Source organism: Amia ocellicauda (genome assembly GCF_036373705.1).
Source record: "Amia ocellicauda isolate fAmiCal2 chromosome 11 unlocalized genomic scaffold, fAmiCal2.hap1 SUPER_11_unloc_4, whole genome shotgun sequence".
NCBI lineage: Eukaryota > Metazoa > Chordata > Actinopteri > Amiiformes > Amiidae > Amia > Amia ocellicauda.
Window position 1 is genome coordinate 511,949 of NW_027102662.1, and position 14,155 is coordinate 526,103.

Consider the following 14,155-nt stretch of genomic DNA (forward strand, 5'->3'; position numbering starts at 1 on the left):
CCAGTGGAGGGCCCCTAAAGATTTCCCCACCAAACAGGGGAACGTTAATGTTTTCATAGCGGTTTTTACCACGGCTTACGCCCGGCTTGAACTGTACAACTTAATGGATCAGTTGCAGGAACGCACGCTCTATCATGATACTGACTCTGTAATCTTTGTCACCAGGCCAGGGGATTGGGTCCCTCCCCTCGGGGACTACCTTGGGGAGTTAACGAGCGAACTAGATCCTCAGGACCACATAGTGGAGTTTGTTTCAGGGGGTCCTAAGACTTACGCATACAGAACGGCTGCGGGTAAGACCTGTATGAAAGTTAAGGGTTTCACTCTGAACCATTGTAACAACAAGCTCATTAACATCAAGTCTCTGACGACCCTGGTAGAAAGTTTTTTAACCGAGAAAGACGCGCCTCCTCGTGAGATTATTACAGCCGGAAATCAGATCTATCGCAATAAAAAGGGGTACACGTTGGAAAATAGATCACTAAACAAACGATTCAGGGTGGTGTACAATAAAAGAGTGTTGAAGACTGATTATACCACTCTGCCTTATGGATATTAGCGGTGGTTTTGATAACAGACTTCAACACCCTTTCTCCTGTATTATAGCCGGTCCCTCCAATTCGGGGAAGAGCTATCTTATAAAGAACATCATAGAAGATGTGGACGCAACCGTGTCCCAAGCTCTTGACAACATAGTGTGGTGTTACTCTTGCTGGCAACCTCTCTACGATGATTTGGCTTCGAAAAAAAATAATCTGAAATTTGTGCAAGGTCTCCCCGCCTCGTTGTGTGGCGATGACTTGTTCCCGCCCGGTCAAACTAACCTAGTGATCCTTGATGACCAGATGGAGCAGGCCGGTGACAACAGTGAAGTGGAAAAAGCTTTCACAAAGTACACTCATCATAGGAATTAAAGTATTATTTATTTAGTTCAAAATCTATTTTTTCAAGGTAAAAAAAGCCGCACTATTAATTTAAATGCCAATTATATAATTCTTTTTAAAAACCCCAGAGATAAACTACAGGTCACCGTCTTGGCTCGTCAAATGTACCCTAACCAGACCAAGTTCTTTTTGGAGGCATTTGAGGATGCCACCAAAAAACCCTACGGGTACTTGATTGCGGACTTAAAAGCACAAACCCCAGAAGACTTTCGCCTCAGAACAGGTTTGTGCCCGCCCGATTGGCCGGCAGTCTATGTGCTAAAGAAAAGGAAATAAATAAGAATGTCTGTTCGGATTAAAAGAAATCTGCCGCTTTTGCAAATGTTATTTGAGAGGAGCCCGCGCCATAGGAAAGCTGTGCTGGCAGGGGCCCCCTCGGATTTGATCGAGACCCTGTGTGAAATAGCTTTTAACATCTTACGCGGTAATATACCCCTAACCCCTTCTCAACATTCTAAACTCAAAAAACAAAAAGCGGTTATCAAGATCATCGCTAATAAGAAGTATTCTATTAAAAGAAAAAGAAAGAAGATTAATCAAACCGGGGGTTTTATAGGACCGCTGTTGAGCATAGCCGTGCCTTTCCTAACCAGTCTTCTAGCTTCCAGAGTGGGTTAATAATGGAATATGCTCAGAAAATGTTTTTGATCCCTCAGGAGCAGCTTGAGAAACTGAGAAAAAATGTTGTCGGGCCAGAGCCCATTAGACAAACGGCCGAAAACAACCTGGACTCTGAAATGAAAGCTATACAGGCCAGGGCCGATTTAAATCAGTATTCCAAAGCCCAGTTGTATACCAACACGTTACAGCGCTACCTCCGTCTGGTTAGACAGGGTGAAAAAGATCAAAACATTTTAACTTTAACCATGGCCTCTCAAGAAAATGGTTCTGGGGCTGATGCGGGGGGAACGGTTGATAAAGATGTTGCGGTGACCGAACCTGTTGAGAGTTCAGAGGGAGATGTTGTAACGGATGTTTTGAGAAACATGCCGGCCAGAAGCAAAAGACATGCAGAATATATCCTGCACAAAATGCTTCAGAAACCGCGGGTAACGGCTTGGAATGAACAGGGTGAATTTGTTTTTAAAGGACAACTGATCAAAGGTTCACACATGTTTGATTTGTTGAAGAGTGTCACTAGCACTAATAAGGTACCCGATAGTCGCCGACCTGTAGGCTGGAATGCTTTCCTACAGGCGATGGCCTGTCTGAACATGCCCCAATCAACAGTTCCTAACCAGGAAACGCGACAAAAAGTCCGTCTGTGTAAAGAGGTGGAGCCTGATCTGACTCCGATATCTCATTACTCTGACCGTGCTGAGCGACCATCCTCAGGATCTATCCATCGTTGGGAAGCTTATTAATCTCATGTTCTTATTTGTCTCCCCTGTAAATAATGACCCGACAAACAATTTTTTATTTTTATTTTTTATTTTTCAAATGTTGTACATTTATTTATACCATAACCCCTGCTTTGTATAAGAATTGTGTTGAATAAAAACAAAACTAATGATTCAAAGGCTGTTTTCATTATTTATTCACCTTAACACGCATGACATCTTTTAAAATCCTCACAAGAACACCCCATCTGTATACACGGCTGGCTAGGGTCGTAAGTCATTGTGTTATAAGGGGGGGTCCACAGTGTCCTGACAAACTCTGCCACTTTTTTATCATTTTGGCCTAAATCCTCACTGTACAAGGCCATAATATCGGGGTATGACCTTCCTTTAGATCTATGATATAAGAAAAACACACAGTGTTGACCACAAGTGAAGGTCTGAAGACTTTGTACTTGACGACCGCTGTAAATGGTTTCTTGACAGTTGTTGAGCAGAAAGTTATTGATCTTCCGAGGGAAAGGTCTGAAATCCTGGGGGTTTGCATAGGAATCAAAAAATTCACCACGGTGGTCCTCCCTTAGATAAATAGCCAGCCAATGTTCTCCGGGCATATTTTTAGGGTGTGTGTTGATTATGTACATTGCAGGTAAATTCTTGATCTTAAATTTAGGCAGCTGATCGCAGGCGTAGACTCCTTGAAACAGTTTCCGTGAGCCGGCCAGGGCATTCATGATGTGGTTGAGCTCTCTGGTCTTCATTTTAATAATAATCATACATAACGTTTCTCCTCTGATTCACCTCAATAATGTTGTCAAACACTGCATACACGACCATATTTACAGTGCGTGGTAGAGGCTGCTTGAAACGCATCTCCAAACGCATATTGCCCGTCTTCATCAGTGAAAAATGTTGTCCACACTCTTCGTCAGGGGTCAGGTTGAAACCGTACAGGGTGTAACCGCTGCAGTATTCCCGGCGATCGATCAGCAGAGTTTGATCCTTGAGATGGCGACCCGTAGCCAGTACTAGACTGTCATATTCACGAACCGCATTGCCGTTTTCAAAGTCAGGTTGAAAAGGTCTGGATGGAACCTGCACACCATCGACGTACAACGCTATAAATTCCGCGTTATAATGTTTAAAGTTAAAGGGGTTCTTGTTGTAAACCCCGGTAAATGCATCATTATCTTCGAGACCTATAATAACCTGTTTTGGGAGCTGTCCTAGAAACAGATTTTCCTGGTTCATCACCCGTGTCCCTGCGGGGATACTGTAGACTTTCATATAGACTCTTTCGATCGGGTACTTAACGCCTGCGCGTGTCCTAGTTTAACCGCCGGGGAGACGGACACTTTCTTCACAAACAGCGAGGCCGATAATATGCTCAGTTTATATTTTTCAGTATCAGGGGTCATCAGACAAAAAGCACTTTTACTACGGATCATTTTAATTTTTATGTCTACCCCGTTGAGCATGAGTTTTTCTTGGAAAAATATGTCTGCATGGATATGCCCCATTAGCTCAAAGGTCCTCCCTTCTGTTGAAGAGGCCGTTCTTTTTTGCAAACCCTTATTGAGTCCCTCTGGATCCTTGTCGTCCATAGCTTCCGGGATGTCTTTGAAGAAAAGGCCGGGGCTGAACTGTTTGCTTAGGGTCTCCTCACTATAATTAGGGGTAAGTATTGCTGCTTTGACTAATGAGCCGATCTCCCAGGGTCACATCCACCTGTGAAAACATGGTGGCCACCGGGTAATTGATGACCCCAGCGTTGGCCGTCTTCTCGATTGCATCGCCATCCTAATCAGTCACTTTACAGTTCATTAAAATAAATGTGTTATTCAAATCAATCGCCATTGCCAGCTTTAAAAAACTCCAGAGAGGCCGTGTCTGAAATTGCAGAAAGAGGGGGAATCTCTACATATATGATCTTATCTATACTCGTTTGAGTGTATGGAACTGTAAACAGATCCAGTTCTGATTTGACGCATTCTTCCGATAGACTGTGGACAAAAGACATGTTTAAAAGATGTATCCTGAGGCTCTATTTTTCTTTCTTTGAGACTTTCTTTTTGCAGGTTTTTTCTTGTGCTGCTTCCTTCTCCGAGTGTTTCCACGATATGTTGAAGAATGAGAGATTCCTCGTTTTTTGTTAGCCACGGATCTTCGTCGCCCTGGTGGACACATGCTGTTTCTTCTTTTACCCCCCCTCCTCGCCATTACCATGAGACCCGAACCCTCCTGATGCTCATGGCTAGCTGCCCGGTTCATAACATTGGTGAACACGTCACTAACAATATTTTTAGCCGCTGATTTCAAGTGGGGTCTGGCTATAGCAAAGCCTCTCTTAAGCAGGGGTACGGCCATTCTAAAGAGACCACGAAAGAGTCCTCCTAGACTGACGCCATACATTGTGGGGGCTCCTACAAAACCGGGCAAGCCGTTCCATCTTGCATCTTGTAATAATCCACATAGGCGCTAGGATCTACATAACCCCTCGAGGTAGCCATTTTAATAATGTACACACTGTTTCAGGGGTCGAAAATGTAGTTTGACATTAACTTTACCGAAGCGGAAGGGTACGTTGATATTCTGATCCGATTTTACTTTGATCGTGATGTTGTCAAAGTGGGTCTTTGAGACTGGTACGTAGTGTGGTTTGTCATAAGTAATTGTGACCATGTCATTGCTTTTACCTTTAATAAGTACATTTCTCAAAAGGGGGACATAACTATCCCCAACCCTCTGGTGGGTTATGATATCCGTATACACATAAAGAGTGTAGAAGCCGCCACACCACTTCTGAGAACCTGCTCTCTGTGTCAGAATAGAACCCTAATATACGCCCCAGTTGGCCCCTGGTTTGAATGCTAATACCTGGTTTTGACACCTTGTACACTCTGTTTTTAATAGGGTTGTAATATAGCTTGATGTTGGGGGTGCCTTCTGAGAACTGTTTATGCATCTCATCTAATATTTTATCCACATTGTCATAATAAACTCCTTGTATCGTGAATGTCCATTGACTCTTTTTAACATCATCAAAAATGGCGAAGGTGGCATCCTTATCTTGTAAAACAGCCCAAGTGTAAGGATACTGTATTTCCGCCAACCCCACTTCCCACGACCCCCTTAGATCTATAGATTTTCCAAATTGTACCGTGTAACTGGATATTTCATTTTTAGGGTATATATCGAGAGAGGCGTTACTGGGTAGAGTCACGTAGAAGCCTCCTGATTCGATCTTTAGTATCGAAAGTAATGCCCCCAACACACCCGCGGGCATGTTGTTATAAGGATTGAATATCGCAAACCTGTTGTTCCGGGACCCAACTATTGAACTTTTCAGGCCATCCAAGCCATTTCACCAACACATATTTTTTCCGGTTCTGGGTTTTTTCAGCAAATATCTTTTCAACTCTGTATACACTGTCTTTACCCACAATCATTTTTTGTAACTCGGCTTCGTAAAACGTTCCTTCTATATCCTCCCCGTCATAGTCTTTTAACCGGTACACGGGGGGGTCTCTAGCCAACTGTTCGGTAACTGTAAAATATTCGTCAGAAAATGTTTGTTCATAACCTTTGGCAAAAGTACTCCTTAGCTTTGAAACGCGAACCACATCACCGATGTTGAACTTATAAGTAGTTTTTCCCTTCTTAATAAATGGTCCGTATAATTCTATATAGACCTTAAAAGAATTACTTTGATCCACATCTATAGGCTTCATTTTAATACTGGTGTGATACCCTTGGTTGTAAGCATCGATAAAATCCTGAACTTTATCAAAATACTTGAACGTGTTGACCGCTGTAAAATATCTCCTAATTTTGGTCTTTATGGTGCGGTTAAACCTCTCCACTACCGATGCCTTAAGCTCATTACCGGTGGTGAAATGATATATTTTGTGTCTCTTCAGTAGATTCTGAAATTCTCTGTTGAGAAACTCTTTTCCTTTATCAGTCTGCAGTTTTTTAGGACATCGACCCTGGGACAATATATCCTCAAAGGCCCTTGTCACCGCCCGACCTGTTTTATTATGTAGAATGCGAGCCCAGGCATATTTTGATAACACATCGATACACATCAACATCAATTTGTGACCATTGTTATGTTTTGATAAATTTGACATATCGACTAGATCCATTTGCCATTGTGAGTCTATGTCAGTTGCATATACGCGGTTTCTTTTAAAGTTAATCCTGAGAGGTTTATGTAAGGTATAGGCGTCTTGTTCCCGTAACCATTCTGAAACAACCACATCATTAACCTTCACTCCGGCCTCAGCGAGTCCTCTTTGAAAACCCTTCTTACCCGCCAAACCCCCAATCTTGGCTGGGTTGTAGTATAGTTCCTGCATTTGGGGAGCTTGCCGAGTCATTCTGTCAAATAACCACACAGACCCACACTATGCGCAAAGTTTTTATACAAGGTTTTTTATTCAACTTCAGGAGAGCAGATACCCCTTTTTAGACATTTGAGAAAAGTATAACATACACAACAATTTTTTCTACGGTCCAGACAAAAAGAAATCAGATGATTGGTTACTTGATCTATATCAACAAATATACCTGTTTCTTTATCTTGTAGGCACACACCTCAGTTACATATGTAAATAAAACAACAATATGACCTATTTTAAAAGTAAACAGAGGTGTATTAAACATGCTCAGTAAAAGGTCATACAGATGTTGATGAAATGGCCTAATATCATTCTTGGCCCCCTTGAGCGCTTCATCCCAGTGTTCGTACCCTCCGGTCTTTGTTACAGCAGCCATTAACTTTTCCAGGTTTGAAAGTTGATCCTCATCGATGGTTAAATCTGTAGAGAAAAGGCTCGCGTTGGCTACTTTTCTGTCAAGCACATGGTGTAATAGCGCTCTCAGGTTAGCTGCATGGTTAGCTGTTGATGACAGAACCAGTTGCAGAAGCAGTCCAGAACATTCCCCATGTTCAAAGTCCCTTAGTTCAGGTCAGAGTCTGAATCAGTGGCGTAGATGTCGAATTCTTCGTCGCTGCCCCCAGCTTTAACTTCTTTACGGAAGAAATAAGCTTTTAGCTTGCCAGCGGTTTTTCTACTCGGCTCATCCAGGTCATTGAGCAGCTGCCCAAGTTTCTCTATTATAAACGGCTCCTTTTTCAGCTCCAGCAAAATCTCATCTATGATTTTCTGGACTTGTCCCGCAGTGACATGTATGTGGGAGTAAGACAGCGCCTTGATTAGTGCCGGTTTCAGCCACGGTTTGTTGAGTCTTCTGTAAAACACGTTGAAATAGAACAGGAAATAGTAACGGTCTGGTTCAAACAAACAACTGTGTCTCAACTGACTGGGGTGATTCACTTCACACCCCCGACAGACTTCTTTCAGAGCTCGGTCGATGAGAGCACTCAGAATATACACCAGGGTGCTTTTAACTACTCTGCTTACTTGGTCACATACCCCGGGCATAAATCCTGCGTATTCATCACGCCCCCGGGACAGTCCGATGCTCATTGGGTCGCCTGGTGGTTTGTGGGGTGTTTCTACATCCATTGGACTGACCCCCTCCTGAGACGCACAGACGGTAAACAGTTCGGCAAAATCGAGGCCCTCCATGAGCTCCAGAGGCTGGGGATCCCCGAGACTCATTTGGACATCTATCGCACCGCATGTTGTTTCGTCCTGAGGGACCGGGGTCTGAGGTCTTGGAGGGTAACCGCAGTCAGAGGGTTCCGGAGTATATACAAAATCTGGGGAATAGAACCAGGGGTGATCCCGGGTTTGATGAGGCCTGTAGAGCCTGTCGACGTCCGCAGCTTTCGGGTAAGACATTCTCTTTAATTTTAAACCATGAATGAATTGTTGCGCCTTTTATCCTATCTCTTCACTACGTCACGACACACCGCCCTCTTAGAAGAGAGTAGCCCCTGAGCCGTCAGACGGCGTCAAACATAATTTCAGTAACCTGTTTTTCTGGATCCTCCACACCCCCTTCAATAGGGTTTGTAATCAGGGTACTGCTAAACAAAACCTTACGATCTGTAGTTAGAGATAGACTCTTCACCACTCTACCATAGTTCTGCAAGCTTTCCCATTCACCACCTTTCAAAACCCTGAGTCGGAGACTCCATTTTGCATTCTCTTGGACCCTCTTGCAAGCCATCTAGAGTCTTATCCACAAGCCCCAGATCTCAATTACCGTCTCAAAAGATTCCAACGTACCCTCCTTCTCTCCCAAAGCAAAAAGCTCCACTCCAACATAGCTGGGATCCCTTTTAAAGCGGTAACCCCGTCGAGCCCCCCAGAACAACACCCCGGAGCGTTCAATCTTTAAATTGGTGAGTACAGGAACCCTTGCCCGGGATTGTTTCTTGCGGGGTTTCATGTTGATGTCGCTGGACATGTTGAAGAAGCGGGATGTTTCTGATGCTGAGAATTAAAGAGGTATTGCCTAAAAGCAGCGCGGGTTCTTAAATAGAGAGGAGAGTTTCGGGGCATTGCCTTCAGAGGGGTGGGGGTATTTATGGGTGGCCTTGTTGTTCAGGGTTTTATGGGTGTACACTTTCTGACGGATATGACGTAGGAATAATTAAGGAAATAACTCTACCTAAAATCACGCCCCCCAATTACGACGTAGGAATATTAATAAGCTTAGGGCATACATCATAACAAAATAGGCCGCGCCCAAAAAACCCTACTATCTACTCTTATGTAGTTGAAGGCGCAGTATAGCTCTGATAGTCTGGTGGTGACGGAAGACCACCAGCCGTTTGAACAAGCCATTCAGCATCACCTTGTTGGGCTAAGTGCAGGCACTGTCAGAGCGCAGGGCGACCTGCCTTTGAAAGAGTTTCCTAAGTGTCCCGAAATCGGTGCACTCAGAGCGTCCATCCGTCGACAGGTTGAAATTGTAAACGCGGGTGTAGCCACTTTTAATTAAAATCTGATGATGATGATGATGATGATGCTGTTCTTGCTGTTGTTCTTGTTGTTCTTGTTGTCGTCGTGGTCGCTGTCATTATTATTGTTAAAGTAAAGCAGTAGATAGATTTGTTGCTACCGTAAGGTGTAGAAGGCACAATAGCTCTGTGATTGTCTGATGGTGGCACAAGACGAGCAGCAGCTGTTTGAACAAGCCATTGAGCATCACCTTGTTGGGGTAAGTGTAAGTCTTGTCATAGCTCAGGGCGTTCTTCCTTTGAAAGAGTTTCCAAAGTGTCCTGATGTGCCTTTGAGCAATGCAAAATAGGTCAGTGAAAATAGAAACCATTATCTCACAGGCTGGCCCACGGGAAACGCCTGTGCGCGTTTTACCAGCCTGCTTCGATGGAAGCCATTCGAAACGCTAGGACGGGTTGGTTTCCGTAGTGTAGTGGCTATCACGTTCGCCTCACACGCGAAAGGTCCCCGGTTCGAAACCGGGCGGAAACAACCCGCGTTGCACGCGTGCCAGTACCGTGTTACCCGTCCTCATCTCCCTGCCCCAAGGCCGGCCGTCGTTTTCTCTTCCTCGGAGTGGCAAGAAATCCTGACCTTGAGAACAATCGATCGCAGAAGGGTAGCTTTGCGAGGCGCTGGAACTGACACTTTTAAAATCGATACATGTTGTTACTGTTACAATACGACCGTAGCAGGATCGGCGACATTGCTGTTACTCTTATGTAGTTGAAGGCGCAGTATAGCTCTGATAGTCTGGTGGTGACGGAAGACCACCAGCCGTTTGAACAAGCCATTCAGCATCACCTTGTTGGGCTAAGTGCAGGCACTGTCAGAGCGCAGGGCGTCCTGCCTTTGAAAGAGTTTCCGAAGTGTCCTGATGTGCCCTTTAGCAATGCCAAACAGGTCTGTGAAAATGGCATCCTTTCGCGGCACTTCAGACGCCATCTCACAGTCTAGCCGACCTGAAATTCCTGAGCCCGTTTTACCAGCAGGCTTCAACGATAACTGTTTGAAGCAAGACGCCGCGTTGTCAGTTTCCGTAGTGTAGCGGTTATCACGTTCGCCTAACGCGCGAAAGGTCCCCGGTTCGAAACTGGGCGGAAACAGCCTGCTGTGGGCCGGCCCTTTTCGTCCTGCTTGCCCTCGTGGTTCCCCGGAGGCGGTGGGTGGCTTTTCTTCATTGGAGTGCCCGAAATCGGTGCACTCAGAGAGTCCGTCTGTAGACAGGTTGAAATTGTAAACGCTGGTGTAGCCACTTTTAATTAAAATCTGATGATGTTGTTGTTGTTGTTCTTGTTGTCTTTCTTGTTGTCATCGTGGTCGCCGTCATTATTATTGTTAAAGTAAAGCAGTAGTTAGATTTGTTGCTACCGTAAGGTGTAGAAGACAACAGTAGGTATGGCGTGTGGTATCAAAACATTCAGAATACTTTTAACCTATATAATTTATAAGCTTTGTAAAATAAACCCAAATATCTCTTTTGCGGGGATAAACGCTGTTCTGAGTAGTTTGTGACTTGTTTATTACCAAACAAAGCATCGCTATTAAAAAAAAAAAAATCACTGTAAAAGCGCTAGTTATTTTAGATCTTTATAGTTATTTTCTTGGCTCAGGTTGTTTTTTAGCGCTTATAAAGGCCTGAAATATTCTTAGTGGTTGTTGACTATAGGTCTTGATGCTTAAAAATGTTTTTTTGAGAGACCAAAAGGTTCTAATAAAAGTTTAGAGTAGAGAGGAGAGAGATCGTCTCCATCTTGGTTTCTATTTGAAATTTGATGCAGTGTCATTTTATTGGTTGGTTTTGATATGTTAATTGGTAACAGGGCGGCACAAAGGCCAGACCAGAACAATGCCTTACAAGCAGATCCGGCATGTGGCCATCAGTATAAGTATGAAGGTCTGGTCTTCAGCTCGACAGACTCATACTGACCTTTCGATTTAAGACTAAAGATCAACAATGTCCGGAAACAACATCAGCGACTTCGATTTAAACGAGTTTTTAGGCAAGTCTTCAGATTATTTTCATTGACTCAGAGCGTGTTGTGTGCATGTATTGTAAATAAGGCTATAACATTTGTTTTAAGTTCTGTAAAATTATTTTTCAGCCAGTCAACAGGAGTTAATTCCCAACGCTGAGGAGATCATCTGGAACAACGACGGTAAGATTTTTGTGTTTGCGCTCATGGGTTCTTATGTATGGGTGTGTGTGGTTTTGAAGCGGCTCATTAGAGTTATGAAAACGTTTTAATATATATTAATGCCGGTCTCTTTAATTACACAGAAACTATCGAAAGGCCTGTGATTAATGTCTCCGAGGATCGACCAAGAGAAGTGGTCGTCCCTAGACAGGCTGTCTGCCGACCGGGTAAGAACTAAACCCCTGTTTGTTTGTATAACGTTTCTGTAAGATGTTTGAGTCCAGTTTTGTTAATTTTAAAAAATTATCCTGTCTAACAGTATTAAGAAACGTGGTTCGAGACAACGAAAGGCCTTCCACATCGAGGGCTTGTTTCGTTTTACCTACGAGAACAGTAACCTTTCAAGAATCTGAAAGGCCGTCAGCCCCGGTATCTGATAGCTGTGAGTATATATCTGCAGCCTGTAAGAGGTTAAAGCTTTTTATAAAGCGGTGTGGTTAAAGGTTAAACATGTCTCTTACCTTCACAGCGGTGCAAAAAGCTAAACCAGCCAAAAAAAATAAGAAACGATTATTCTGTGGAGGTAAGTAAGATCTTTCAAACTTTAATGTTTTTAAAAGGGCTTTGTTTGCCCGTTGAGGGCTAATATTTAAGCGATGGGTGACCGTTTCCTGTAGGGCGGGGGGTTCTGGGAAAGATCTTTAGAAGTCCGGACAGGTCTAGGCTTGTTTCTGGGGAACGTGTTTAGAAATGACCGATTGCCGTACCGTCTGGTTAGGAAGTAAAGCCGTCCGAAAGGGTTTAGTAAGTTGTTTGACTTATCTCCCGCTATTATACTTCTGTTTTAAAGTGGTTGTAGGAAAAGGCTTGAAGGTGTTCATTGTATTTAATATTTAAACAGATCGTGAAAACGTTTGTGAAACAGGAAGTCCCGGGATCAGGAATCGTTTACACTTGGAAGGTTCGTTTAAAAATGAAATGTTGTTGTGTGTGTGTGTGTTTTATTAACAATATTACAGTTTTTAAAGAAACATTTAAGAAACAGTTTATTTACAGCGGCTTCTCTGTTTTACATTTATTATCAAGTCCTAATAAATATATTGTCTGTAAATAATATTGCGTTGTATTGAATGTCTAAGGCTATTTTCAAAGGTCTAAAAAAGCTAAAGGTTTTGAATGTCCTGGACATGTTGTTTTAAGTTTGATTTCTGTCGCCGTTTAAAGATGTAAATGTAATGTATATTTTTATTCTTCCCAAGACTCTTGGGATAGTCATTCTGTGGATGAGCTATTGAGAACAATTACCCCGTCTAAGTGGGATCAAACATCTTCCCCGGTGAGATCACCAAGAGGATCCCCCACGGTGGTCATGGAGACCCCCCAACATCTACTCAGGCCACAGCCTTCTGGGGGTAATTCAACACCCCAGATTCAGCCCGCCGCATTGTCGGGCGGAACAAATAGAGGCATCCAACAACCTCATGGGTCGCCGTCAGTCAGGGCTGACACACCACCCAACGACGGCCTGGTTTCAACATCGTTCCCCCAGACCCATTTCTTGGCTACAGAAACGCGGAACAGTACCCCGCGCTTGGCCAGGGTGTCACCGCAAAGGCCTTCTTGGTCTCCGTCCATGAGTATACGCTCGCTCCCTGCCTCCTTCGACCGAGATTTACCGGAGCGACCATCCTTTGAAGCTGAGCCAGGCCACCAGCCCCCGGAGCTACTTCCTGAAGGTCAGCATGAGTTGCTACATACTTTGTTACAAAATCAAAGACTTGTGTTAGTGGGGCAAAACCTGGTGATAGAGAGCCAAAACACCCTTATTAATACCCTTACTAACGAATTGTACAGTATTTAATGTTATAATAGACACAAAACGCCTTACTATTGTGGGTTGTTGGAAAAATAAAAAATAAATTAAAAAATGTCCTGACTTGGTAAAAGAACTCACAAACTAAAGGATTATGAACAAGCTAGGGCCCCAAAAAGACCTTCCCGAGAGAACATCCCCGGCCCTGTTGTGAACTCCTCTGATGTCCCAATGAACCTGGAACTATTACAAATGATAAATGATGTAAATAACCCCCAATTACCACCGATAGAATGTGAATTAACAGACTTACCGGTGAACCCCGACCTGTTACAGATGGTCAATGATCTAAATAACCACCTCCCACCGGTAGCGCTTATAGAGGCTCACCCCCTAGTTCACCCCGATTTGTTTGAAATGGTGGAGGCTTTGGAGGAGCTACCCCGACCAAATTCTGCCCCTATTATAAATGATTTGAGACAATTAGAACACAGGATGGCGGCAGAAGCAGCCATCACTATAGAGGAGGGTCTTGACATTAACCGGTTGGATATCTTTGAAGGACTTTTACAGGCTTTAAATGAGCCTCCTCAAAAAGGGGGTTTTGTAGATGTCAGCAGTGGGGGTGTTCGGAATGTGGAGGGTTCTGAGACTGATAAGGCTGTGGAGGACATGCTCTGTGAGAATGTAGGGGGTGAAGGCTTTGTTCAAAATGATGATGTGTCCAAGAGTACCAGTGATCCCGTGATTATAGATAGACCGGCCTATAACAATTTTGAAATGATTCAGCGTTTTAATTTTGCAGAACTTTTAAATTGTGACAATTATGCAGAAATATTTGTCAACATACACGAGGCCTTGCAAAAAATGCTTGAACAGGTTGCTGAAAGGGTCAGACCTCGAGATGTTGTACAGTTAGAACTCAGAGGGGATGATTTGTTTAGCAACCTATCTGTAATGCTGAGTGGAGATAATTTAGATGTCTGGCTAAAATCGAAGC

The 14,155-nt window shown here is 43.7% G+C and overlaps 2 non-coding genes across 2 annotated transcripts; both read left to right on the forward strand.

The window, feature by feature from the left end:
- Positions 1-9,623: 9,623 nt before the first annotated feature.
- On the forward strand, positions 9,624-9,696 carry trnav-cac (transfer RNA valine (anticodon CAC)). Its single transcript has one exon. It is a non-coding gene; the product is annotated as a tRNA-Val (tRNA).
- A 541-nt stretch (positions 9,697-10,237) lies between these two features.
- Positions 10,238-10,310, forward strand: trnav-aac (transfer RNA valine (anticodon AAC)). Its single transcript has one exon. It is a non-coding gene; the product is annotated as a tRNA-Val (tRNA).
- Positions 10,311-14,155: the final 3,845 nt, after the last annotated feature.